This window comes from Dendrobates tinctorius, unplaced genomic scaffold, assembly GCF_039654945.1.
Source record: "Dendrobates tinctorius isolate UK_male_01 unplaced genomic scaffold, ASM3965494v1 ptg000068l, whole genome shotgun sequence".
Lineage (NCBI taxonomy): Eukaryota > Metazoa > Chordata > Amphibia > Anura > Dendrobatidae > Dendrobates > Dendrobates tinctorius.
In genome coordinates this window covers 3,190,868-3,203,541 of record NW_027361736.1, presented here as the reverse complement: position 1 = coordinate 3,203,541, position 12,674 = coordinate 3,190,868, and the positions used below count along the sequence as shown (strand labels likewise).

General features: G+C 50.7%; 1 protein-coding gene across 3 annotated transcripts in view; it reads right to left on the bottom strand.

The window, feature by feature from the left end:
* The window catches only part of KAT6B (lysine acetyltransferase 6B), a 695,781-nt gene extending 683,541 nt beyond the window's left edge, over positions 1-12,240 (bottom strand). For all 3 annotated transcript variants that reach the window (XM_073581049.1, XM_073581050.1, XM_073581048.1), the window contains exon 1: positions 12,121-12,240. The gene's annotated coding sequence lies outside the window, so the exon portion shown is untranslated. The remainder of the gene's footprint in view (positions 1-12,120) is intronic.
* Between the last annotated feature and the right edge of the window lie 434 nt (positions 12,241-12,674).

Genomic DNA, 12,674 nt, shown 5'->3' with positions numbered 1-12,674 from the left:
AGAATTACTCCATCGGGGACAGGGAGCTGCTAGCAGTGAAGTTGGCCTTTTCCGAGTGGAGTCATCTCCTGGAGGGAGCCCGGTTTCCCTTCCAGGTGTATACGGACCATAAAAATCTGGTCTATTTACAAACGGCCCAGCGCTTGAACTCTCATCAAGCTAGGTGGTCACTCTTCTTCTCCCGCTTCCGCTTCACCTCGCACTACCTCTCTGGAGAGAACGTCCATGTGGATGCTCTCTCACGCTCGGGGGTCTCAGCGGTGGAAGGGGAGGCTGAGCCACGGTTAATTCTCCCTCCGGAGAGCTTTACGACCGTGGCTCCAGTTGCTCTCGAGTCAGTGCCACTGGGCAAGACCATTGTGCCTCCTCAGCTACGGCCGGAGGTTCTCGCCTGGGCGCACGCGTCCAGGGTGGGTGGTCACTTTGGCAATAAGCGGACCAAAGAACTCCTGGCAAGGTCGTATTGGTGGCCACACATGGCTCAAGACACTAAGGAACACATACAAGCATGCGTCTCGTGTGCTCTAGACAGAGGCCGGCTGGGTTATTGTACCCTTTGCCGGTGGCGGATAGACCTTGGGAGATGGTTGGCATGGATTTTGTGGTTGGCCTGCCCAAGTCTGGTGGTAGTACGGTCATCTGGGTGGTCACCGACCATTTTTCTAAAATGGTGCATCTGGTGCCACTCGCATGGTTGCCTTCCGCTCGCGGTCTTGCCACACTGTTCATAAAACATGTATTCCGTCTGCATGGCATGCCGGACAAAATTGTCAGTGATCGTGGTCACCAGTTTGCGTCCCGGTTTTGGAGGGAGCTCTGCAGCCTACTCAGCATTGAGCTAAACCTGTCCTCCGCTTACCATCCCGAGACGAATGGCTTGGTTGAGAGAGCCAACCAAACCTTGGTCACGTACCTGCGGCATTTCGTCTCTGCCAGGCAGGATGACTGGGCATCCTTGCTACCTTGGGCTGAATTTGCCCTGAATAATGCAGTGGCCGATTCCACTGGTCAGACGCCGTTCCTTCTAAATTACGGCCAGCATCCGCGCGTCCCTGTCCCGATGCCAGTGTCCTCCGCTGACTCCAGGGTGGCAGACTGGGCAGTGGAGGCTTGTGACATTTGGGATCGCACTCAGGATGCTATTCGTGCCTCTAAAGAAAGAATGAGGGCATCCGTCGACACACATCGGTGACCCGTTCGAACCTTTTCCCCCGGCGACGGTGTGGCTCTCTGCTCGAAACATCAAGCTGCGGGCTGAGTCCTCCAAGTTCGCGCCGCGATACATCGGACCTTTTAAGGTTCTCGAGCGAATCAGCTCGGTGGTCTGCCGCCTGGCTCTTCCTCCACATTTAGCCATTTCTGACGTTTTCCATGTGTCCATTCTCAAACCTGTTCACATGGCCCGGTTCTCTGAGTCACCAGACTTGTCTTCGGACGAGTTTGAGGTTAACGCCATTGTGGGACGCAGGATTGTGCGTGGCAAAAAGTTTTATTTGGTGGACTGGAAGGGTCATGGTCCAAAGGCCCGGACCTGGGAGCCTGTGGAGAACATCCACGCTCCGCTCCTGATGGCGGCCTTTGAGCGTAGCGAGGCTCAGAGGGGGGGGGGCCCTTGGAGGGGGGTTATCGTTAAGCGTCGGATTCCTGCAGCTGCACAGCAGGAATCCAGAGTCATACATCCAGCAGTCTCGCATTCCTTTCCGACCGCTCAGGGACCTGCAAAGCAATCTCGGTGATCCAGGCGCCCTGCTCAGACCAGCTCTCTAGGTCTGCATGTTGCTGCCACCTCTGGACCAGCAATGGTAGCGCAACCTGCTTTGCAGGAAACCACTTCAGAGGCTAAGTCCTCTCGCCGCGCTACTGGGCATGCCCACGAGACGATCTCCCAGTGGAGATCGGGGGTCACGTGCTCAGGTCCTTGTCCTGATCTGATTGGCCCATCTCAGAGGTCTGGAAGGTCCTGGAAGCACATGGCTATAAAAGGCCCGCATGGCCGCTCGCCAATGTGCTAGTATAGACTATACTTGCTATGTGTGAATGGTGACGGATGTATGATTCTGGTGACTGACTCATTTGAAACCCCTTCCCTCTGATACTACGCATGTGGATAGGGAACTAGAGAGATAGTCAGCACCAGTCAGTGGCAAGCTATAGGCCACAGTGCATACCGCACCTCTGCACTAGCGTCCGATGGTGTCACGCCTGACAGTACTATCGTATAGCTGCAGTAGTTACCGCCGCGGTGCAGTTAGCAGCACTTACCGGCGTCCGCGGCAGCGACGCCGCACGGTAGGTCAAGACGGACACCGACCTCTGTCTTGGGCCATGTCCTGTGACCATATACCGTGTGTGCATGCCAGCTGAGACCTATGAAGCTAACAGGCTCAGCGTTTATGCTTTAGGGCCTCTGTGAGGTTAACAGAGTCCGCTCTGCGCAGCCCAGGTGACGTTTAACCCGAGCGCAGTATACCGCCATATAGCGAGTCCGCCATTACTTAGCAGCGGTTGTTACACCTACTGAACGGTGGACCCCGGGCGGTGAACGCACTTCCTATTATTTATATTTAGTGCGTTCCGCCGTCCCTAACAGGTTTGTGTGTATTTATGAGCTTAATAATGAGGATGTTGGGCTGACACCCTTTCATTACTAAGCCTAGGTGTCAATGACAGCTGCTGACACCAAGCCCTAATCCTATTAATCTGATGCTACTGCATCAGCAAGGAAAAGGTGGTGTTGAACCAAGAAGTTATAGCACTGTTTTTATTTTTTTTACATTTTTATTTAGCTAAAAAAAAGCATCAAAAACGTGCGGTTTTGCCACAGCATTTCTCCTGCCAAGGGATGAAGAAACCTTGCACTAATTTCTGAAAGCAAATTCTCAATGTGAGCACATAGCCTGAGAATCATTCCAAATTCAGACCTTCATGCGATATTAAGGCTATGTACCCACGTATGCAGAAAATTCCTGACTTTAAACCGGACTCCTTCCCAGACCACGCGCGTCCCCAGTCTCATAGAAAATAGTTAGAAATGCGGATTTTTCAGCGAAATTAATGAGCATGTTGCGTTTACCACGATGCATTTTTTTTCGCGGAAAAAAACGCATCAATATGCACAAAAAGTGCAGAATTCATTAAAATGAATGGGATGCTACTTGTAAGCGTTTTTCCAGTAAAAACTCTTACAAAACGTGAAAAAAACGCTTACGTGGATACACAGCCTCAAACTCAAGTGGAAAATCAAATTACAGGCTGATCCAACTTCAGTGGAAATGCCTCAGGACAAGGAAATGATGCTCAGTAGTGTGTATGGCCTCCACGTGCCTGTGCAACCTCCCTGCACTGCTTGGGCACGCTCCTGATGAGGCAGCGGATGTTCTCCTGAGGGATCTTCTCCCAGACCTGGATTAAAGCATCAGTCAAATCCTTAACAGTCTCTGATGCAACATGTCGGTGAATGGAACAAAACATGATGACCTAGATATGCTCAATTGGATTCGGGTCTGGGGAAGGGGCAGGCCAGTCCAATACATCAATGCCTTCACTATGCAAGAACTGCTGACACACCTCAGTCACATGAGGCCTAGCATTGCCATCAGAAGGAACCCAGAGCCCACTGCACCTGCACATGGTCTCACAATGGGTCTGAGGATCTCATCTGATCACACCCCTGAAGAAGATGGAAGCCGAAATACGCATCAGGGTGGACGCCACTTGGATGAAGGAGTTTGACACCAAGTCATTTTATATTCATATTACTGTAGGAAGATTGTTGTGAGCTCTCTTGATCCGACTTCTGAGGCAAGGCTCCCTCTGGTGGATACTGCTGGTAGTGGTGCTGGTCAACACGATGTTAACCCAACAGCTGCAGAAGATAATTGGAGGAGTGGTGGTAGTGACTGGGACTACATAAGCGGGCAGACTTCTCTCATTGACTGCCGGTGACACTCCTTTCTTTGCTTACTGAGGATTTCTGTCTCCTGTCTGATCCTGCATTTTTTCAGCTAAGTGTCATTTGCTAAACCCTTTGCATGTTTTTGCCTTGCTTTCAGGGGTCAGCTTGCTCCCCCTGGGGCTGCTGGCTCCTGCCCTGTATTTTTGTATCTTGTGTTTGTTTGCTCATTCCCCTGCTGTATTAGCCTGTTGCTAGCCGCCAGTTCACACCTGAGTCCTGATATAGTGGGGGCGAGGTTGTTCAAACCTCAGTATATTTGTACATCAGTCGTGTTGAAATTATTAGGGTTTTTGCGTGATTGCAGACAGGACAGAAAAGGCACTATCTAGTCAGTGTGGGCCCCATCATTTGCTCAGTCTATTTTCTGTCTGTGTTTGTGCTTCATCTTGTCTCACCGATAATATATGTTTTGGGGCTGTCTATTCCTTTGGGGATCGGCTCCGGGGCAGTTTAGATTTCACCTTTCTGTCTTTAGGCTTAGTTAGTCCTCCAGCTGTGACGAGGCGTCTAGGGCAACGTAGGAACGCTCCACAGCTACTGCTAGTTGTGTTGTTAAGATCAAGGGTCTGCAATCCGCTGAGCGACCGACCTCTCTGGTGTTCTGGTGGCATAGCCTATTGCACTCTCCTTCTCTGTGACCCATTCATAGAAGATGGACCGGGCCGATGGTACCTCTCTTGTGGCGGTTCCGGAACTGTCACCATTGTTGCCGGGGTGGAAAGATTTAGGAACCAGACAGACCTTTGCACTTGACAGTAGGGGGGGGGGGGTGGTGTCAGGGATAAAATAGACGGTGCGCGGGAAAGCGGGACACTTTGTCTTCCTGACGAGTGTGCAGCAGGAGAAGGTTGGTTCACTCTCCTTGGAGCAACGCAATAGCTCAGGCCTGCGCTGTAGTTCCCCGGCCTATACACACATTGACTGAGCAACAAGTAGCTGTGTGCCCGCTCACCCCTGTCACCGAGAATCCATCTTGTACCGTACCGCTGATTGCTGCGGGTGCACGGCCTAAGACTGACCTGGTGATTCTGAGTCACGCTCCGGCTGTTCCACAGACTGTGCTGCATCATGTACGCCGACTCGGGAATGCAAGACCTCGCCTAGGAGAGCCAGGATACGCTGCCTTCATCAGGAGACAGCTCCTAAACTTTCTTCAGTACCATGCCAGAGACTTCACGTGTCATTTGCGTGGGGGCCACCGTGGGATTTCAAGCCATCACAGCCCGGGAACCAATAGACTGATAAGTTTACCTGTTTCATGAACAATTGTTCTTACCCCAATATATTATTCAATTTTACTCCCTAGTAACCCATTCTCTACCTGCAAGGAGTATTCCCTGTAATAAACCCTTTAACTCTGCCTCCTGTCCGTCACTGCATCCCACGTACCTGCTACCTTACACTTGGCGTAGTCAGCAGGATGAAGTCTAACAGCACGGAGGTGGCAGACCAAGAAGTTGGGGTGAGCCCTAGGTCCAGTATTTCCCTAGGGGAATACTATGTTATGGAGCCGGACTGAGTGCATTAGGGGGATGATGAGGATGCAACCCATGAACCCTGCCTTAGAAGCCACGGTGGCCATGATGGCTCTAAATGGAGAAGCTATTGGTGGGTGGCACGGTGGCTCAGTGGATAGAACTGCAGCTTTGCAGCACTGGGGTCCTGGGTTCGAATCCCACCAAGGACAACATCTGCAAGGAGTTTGTATGTTCTCCCCGTGTTTGTGTGGGTTTCCTCCAGGTTCTCCAGTTTCCTCCCACACTCCAAAACATACTGATAGGGAATCTAGACTGTGAGCCCCATCGGGGACAGTGATGATAATGAGTGCAAACTGTAAAGCGCTGCGGAATGTTAGCGCTATATAAAAATAAAGATTATTTATTTAAGCCAGAGATTCAGTTTTGTTACGACCCCCCAGAGAGCGAGACACCTTTAACAATCTTTGAGGAGACCCATGGGGTCCCTACAAACGTAGGGGAGATCCGGATGCGTCTACTTAGCTGTATGCAAAGGCAGGGGGAGACGGTGACTCAGTAAATGAACGCACTTCAGGAGATCCATACCGCTATCAATTAGAGAAGACGGCATAGGCGTTGGGCCTACTGACATATTGTTTACGGGATCAATTGGTGACAAGCTTACGAGATGTGCTGACGAAACAGTCTTTTCGGGAGCGCTTGCGGGTATATCCCCACATGACCTTTTCTGAGATAGGAAGCGAAGCATGCACACGAGCAAGAACAGGAAGGGTGACAGTCCCAGTAGGGAAGGTCTGGAGCGGAGAAGTATCTGTGAACATGGTCACCTAACCACAATGGGTGGAGGAATTGCGGAAGGAAATCCAGGATATACAAGGAAAGTTGGCTGATGCAAAGAAGTCAGTAGGTACCTCGAATCCATCAGGGGGCAGAGATGGCCCTGAACCTCGCTGCGCAACAAGGATGTTCTGTCGACAGTGACCCCTCACCTGTTATAATGGTGGAGAAACTGGACATTTGGCTCGGGAATGCACACGACTGGGTAGGCCCCTTCAATGTCGTACGTTAAACTAGAGGGCTCCGAGCTTGGGGGACGCTGCTTGGGGCCTGAACAGTCATGAAGGAGTAACAGAAGTCCCACAAATTTAGTCTCTACGTGCCTTGTCGTCTGGGCCGAAATGGACGGTCGAGCAGTACGTTGTCTGGTGGATACTGGTTTGCAAGTGACTACGATGCCTGCAACCTACTTCCGGCGACACTTTCCTGAGGTAATGCAGCCTGAGTGGGGCCCAGTGATAAAATGGACAGCTGCTAATCATTTGCCCATCCTGGTCAGAGGGATGGTCTGAATGCAAATAACCATCTGTGGCAAAGACCTGGGTCAGACGGGAGTGGTGTTGACCATTGGGGAAACAGGTAACAGACATGCCGTCACCCTGGGGATGAATGTGCTGAAGGAATTTGAGAGTCTACTCATCAATGAGCCCTCAGATGTTACCCTGAAGCAGTGGAGCCCACATATTCCCCAAAGGAGAGTATTCCAACAGTTAATCCGCGTGGCTCAAACTCAGTCCTCCAGTGAGGGAGGGACATTGGGAAAGGTGATTGTACCAGCCTCTCGTTTTGCCACCAGGACAGACCGTGCCAACCCTGCTCATACGGGCACCAGAACCCCAGCATATACGAGAGGGGCATCGTATATTAGAACCGATGCGGGCTGAGCTGGCAGACCTAACTCCGCTACAGATCCAGCAGGTGGAAGCTCTACTGGGGCGATATCTGGATGTGTTCGCACGTCATGAGGATGATTTTGGTTGCACTACAGCAATCACACATGAGATTCCGACTGTAAATACTGCACTCAAAGAGAGTGGTACCGACAAATTCCACCACAACTATATCATGAGGTGAAAGGTATGCTAACTCAGATGCTGTAAAAAGGCATCATAAGGGAGAGTAAAGTCCGTGGGCCGTCCCCATCGTGCTAGTGCGAAAGACGGATGGTACACTATGTTTTTGGGTAGGCTATCGCAAACTCAATGCCTGCACCGTGTGAGATTCCTATCCGTTACCCAGGATTGAAGAATCCTTGTCTGCACTAGGAAACACCAAATTCTTTTCATTGTTGGATCTTGCCAGCGGCTATTGGCAGATGCCAATGTCTGAGCAGGATTGGCCAAAAACAGCCTTCATACTCCCCATGGGACTATATGAATTCAACCGAATGCCGTTCGGTTTGGCCAACACCCCTGGAACTTTTCAACGGTTGATGGACAGTTGTTTAGGTGACTTGAACTTTGAAGCCATGCTCATCTATTTAGATGACATCATCGTATATGCCGCTTCGTTTGAGGACCATCTATAAAGACTGGAACAGGTGTTGAGCCGCCTTCAAAGAAACGGTTTAAAAGTGAAGCCTCAAAACTGTCATCTGTTTCACACTCAAATTGAGTATCTGGTTCATGTCGTCTCTGCTGAAAGGGAGAAAACGTTCCAAGAGAAAACTGCTGCGGTGGGTAGGATTGGCCTATCCTGACGACTGTGAAAGACTTTGTGGCGTTCTTGGGACTGGCCGGGTATTATCGGCATTTTGTGAAGAATTTTACCCGCATAGTGAACCCACTCTGTTAGAACTTTTAAAAGGGAGTGCCCTCAGGCGCCAAGAACTGGAATATCCAAAGGGGAGACAGTCAGGAAAAGGCGTTTGAAGCTCTGAAGAAAGCATTGACTGAAGCACCAGTGTTGGCTTATGCAGACTTCTCTCAGCAATTCATCCTCCACACCGACGGAAGCTTGCATGGACTTGGGGCTGTGTGGTGGCAGATGCAGGGCAGGAGAGAGAGGATGATCGCTTATGCGAGTCAGTTCCTTCATGATTCCAAACTAAATCTCGACAATTACAGTTCCTTCAAGCTAGAGCTGCTGGCATTGGTGTGGGCCATGATGGAGAAGTTTGCGGAATACCTATCCATACCTATCCAGGTCTGAAGTACTGGTGAGCACCAATATTGACCCTCTGGAAAATGTGAAACTAGGAGCTCTGGAGCAACAATGGGTGGCTAGGATGGCAAAGTTTCAATATAAAAATCGCCTAGAAGAGAGGAGCTGAGAATACTCATGCTGACACCTTATCCAGAGTGAAACATGGGAAAACTGGACAGAGCCGAGATGAGGAACTAGATGAGGAGATTCCCAAGTTCGGAGATTCTGCCAGGACGGTGGTAGCTATGCAGGAGCAGGTGCAAGTGTTGGCCCAAGAGGGTGTCTTGGGACGATCCCACTTGTTCAACTGAGACAGTGAGAGAGAGAGAGATGCCCTGTCTCCAGAGACTCTGTAGATTCTTCGACAATGGGGAAGACTCCAAATGAGAAATGGACTGCTGTATCAGAAGGTCCAACTTCAATGGGAATTGAGCGTCACCTGGCAAGTAGTAATTCCGGAGATGCTGTTATCCAAGGAGGCCATAGATGTGCATGAAAGGAGAGCACACTTCGGCCAAGAGAAAACCTTTCAGTGGTTACAAAGATTTACCTTTGTCCACACTATATGTTTGGGTTTTTCCATTTCATTTCACGCTCATTGCAAGGTCAGCTTTGGGGGAGGAGAGAATAGCAGAGATGTGTGCCATTACAAACAACCTCTTAGCCTAGTTTCACACTAGCGTTCGGCAGGGCTGCGTACTTCCTCCTTTCTTCCTCCGTTAAGCCCCGCTTATGTCGGCATGCGTCCTGCGTACCTATCTTTAATATTTGGTACGCAGGCCATGCGAATGTATGCGGATGCCTGCGTCATTTTGACGCTGCGCTGACCGCAACAAAATGCAACATGTTGCGTTCGGCGCAGTATCAAAACGACGCATGCGCAGGCATCCACATACATTCACATGGCCTGCGTACCCAATGTTAAAGATGAGTACGCAGGCCGCATGCAGATGTAGGTGGAGCTGAATGGAAGAGGCGTGGCAGTGGGCGGGGCTTAACGGAGGAAGAAAGGAGGAGGTACGCAGCCCTGCCGAACGCTAGTGTCAAACTAGCCTAAATTGGAACTGTGGTGGGAGGACAGAAGAGCAGAGCTGTGTAGATTACAAAAACTTCTTCAGCTCTCACTCTCACTATCAGTGTGGGGAGAAGAGCAGAGTTGTGCAGGGATTAAACACCTCTGCAGCTCTCATTGGCACTGTCAGTAGGGGATGGACGAAAAGCATAGCAGTGTTTTATTACAACTCCTGCAGCTCTTATTGGCACAGGTAGGCTAGATTCACACTTGCGTTTGGGTTCTCTACGTAGGGCTGCGTACTTCTTCCCTTCGGATCCGCATAGATGCGCATGCGTCCCCATCTTTAACATTGGGTACGCAGGGACATGCGTTGTATGCAGATGCGTCCGTCGTTTTGACGTGCCCACTGACCGCATGTCAAAACGACGCACGCATCCAAATACAACGCATGTCCCTGCATACCCAATGTTAAAGATGGGCACGCAGGATGCATGTGGAAGTAGGCAGAGTGTAGGCAGAGCTTAAGGGAAGAAGTACACAGCCATCCACAGACCTGCCAAACGCAAATGCGAACCCGGTCTTAGTGGGAGAAGGGGGGAGTAGCAGAGCTGTGAGTCATTGCAAACACCCTCTACAGTGTTTATTGGCACTGAAGGGAGAAGCGTAGACTGGTGTTTCATATACAACCGCTGCAGCTCTGATTAGCACTCTCAATATGAGAAGGGGACAAGGGTAGAGAGGTGTGTCATTACAAACAGCCTCGGCATCTCTTATTGGCACTGTTAGTGGGAGGAGTGGAGAGCTGTGTGTCACTGCAAACACCTCTCATTGACAGTGTGGGCATGAGAGCAGAGCTGTGTGTCACTGCAAACACCTCATTGACAGTGTGGGCATGAGTGCAGAGCTGTGTGTCACTGCAAACACCTCTCATTGACAGTGTGGGCATGAGAGCAGTGCTGTGTGTCACTGCAAACACCTCTCATTGACAGTGTGGGCATGAGAGCAGAGCTGTGTGTCACTGCAAACACCTCTCATTGACAGTGTGGGCATGAGAGCAGAGCTGTGTCTCACTGCAAACACCTCTCATTGACAGTGTGGGCATGAGAGCAGAGCTGTGTCTCACTGCAAACACCTCTCATTGACAGTGTGGGCATGAGAGCAGAGCTGTGTGTCACTGCAAACACCTCTCATTGACAGTGTGGGCATGAGAGCAGAGCTGTGTGTCACTGCAAACACCTCTCATTGACAGTGTGGGCATGAGAGCAGAGCTGTGTGTCACTGCAAACCCTGGGCAGATTAATCTCAGGGCAGGGGAGATGGCATGGAGAGAGTACAGCAGAGCTAACAGTGCTGTGAGATGAGAGCTGCAGAAGTGTTTGCAGTGGTTTCCCTCCCCAGCTTCCAGTGTCCTATGACAGACCTAGAGCCCCCCAGCCCAGCTCATCTGAATATGAGTCAACAATGTGATGCAGCAGCAAAAAAGGCAAATGCAATTCTAGGATGTATTAACAGAAGCATACAGTCTAGATCACGTGGGGTCATTGTTTCCCTCTACTCCTCTTTGGTCAGACCTCATCTGGAATATTGTGTCCAGTTTTGGGCACCACATTTTAAAAAAAGACATCAACAAACTGGAGCAAGTTCAGAAAAGAGCGACCAGAATGGTGACCGGTCTGCAAACCCTGTCTTATGAGGAAAGGTTGCAGGATTTGGGATTGTTTAGTTTGCAAAAGAGAAGACTGAGAGGAGACTTAATAGCTGTCTACAAATATCTAAAGGGCTGTCACATTGTAGAAGGATCAACTTTATTCTCATTTGCACAAGGAAAGACTAGAAGCAATGGGATGAAACTGAATGGGAGGAGACACAGATTAGATATTAGAAAAAACTTTTTGACAGTTAGAGTGATCAATGAGTGGAACAGGCTGCCACAAGAAGTGGTGAGTTCGCCTTCAATGGAAGTCTTCAAACAGAGGCTGGACAGACATCTGACTGGGATGATTTAGCGAATCCTGCTTTGAGCAGGGGGTGGACTAGATGGCCCAGGAGGTCCCTTCCAACTCTACGATTCTATGATCCGCAGCCGCCCCTTATCCCACTCACAAAGCGCGTTTGGCAGAAGACGCCAGCCACATATCAATATTGGAAAGTGTAAAAGTTTATTTAACCCAGACAGTAAATTTCAAGGGAATTTTTTTTTTTGTGGAAACTTCTGAATTTTTTCCAAGCATAACAATTATAACAGGAGTATAAAGTTGTGACCGGAGAATCCCACCGCGACACAGTGCTCCTACTCGTCCTCTTACCATTCCATCCTTCTGGAACCTTCCCCATGTGTCAGTACAGTTCTGTCCCCTGGAGGAAGCAAACCTGAACTGGGCCATGATGGAAGGGGTTAATGGCGCAGCAGAGGCGCTAATGGCGAGTGACGTCCTCGGCGCAGCGCTCACCAGCACTGACGTCACAGGCGGGCAGGTGCACACGGCACGGAGACGTCACAGCGCCCGCTTACACACGCCGGGACAACACACACGGTAATCACCTCACCGCAGCCTGTATGGGAGCGTGACCTAAACCAAACACCTGATGACGTCACAGTCATGACGTCACCGACATCACCGCCACCTCATTATACATCCCGAGACACCAACTCAAAACACCGCTAGTCAGAGGCGAACTGCTGCACTCACCCGACACCGAAAACATCGCTAAGAGTCCTCCGCCACTTTGCTGCTCGGTATTCGGGTCCGACTTGACACTGATTACACCGAGTCTCATTACACCTCACCTACCTCGCCGTCCCCGCCCCCTGCAATGCTAATTGGCCCAATTGCCTGTCAGTTATACATTTCCATTAATCCCAGCTCGTTTAAGCAATGGGGGCGGGGCTAATATGCTAATGAGGGCTTCGGCTGTGCCTGCTTCCCCATGGACGCCGGAGTCCAGGTTGCGCCGTTGCGGGGCTGTGAGTGGCGGGGGGCGGAGCCAATGATCGGAGGGGGCGGGGCAGCGAGCAGTAGTGTGCGGGCTTGTGGCACAGTCAGTGACACAATCAGTCACAGCTGCTGCTCGCGTCCTCGGTCCGGCGGTGTGCCGGTAACGCTGCTGGCTGAGCCTGGCACGGCGGATGAGCCCTGTCCGGGCCACACTGCTGGTTACCGTTCTCCACGACACACTGACCACATGCTGATAGATTTGTGTCACTACTGTATACAGCTCGCACAGTAAGGAGAGAAGGGAAAAC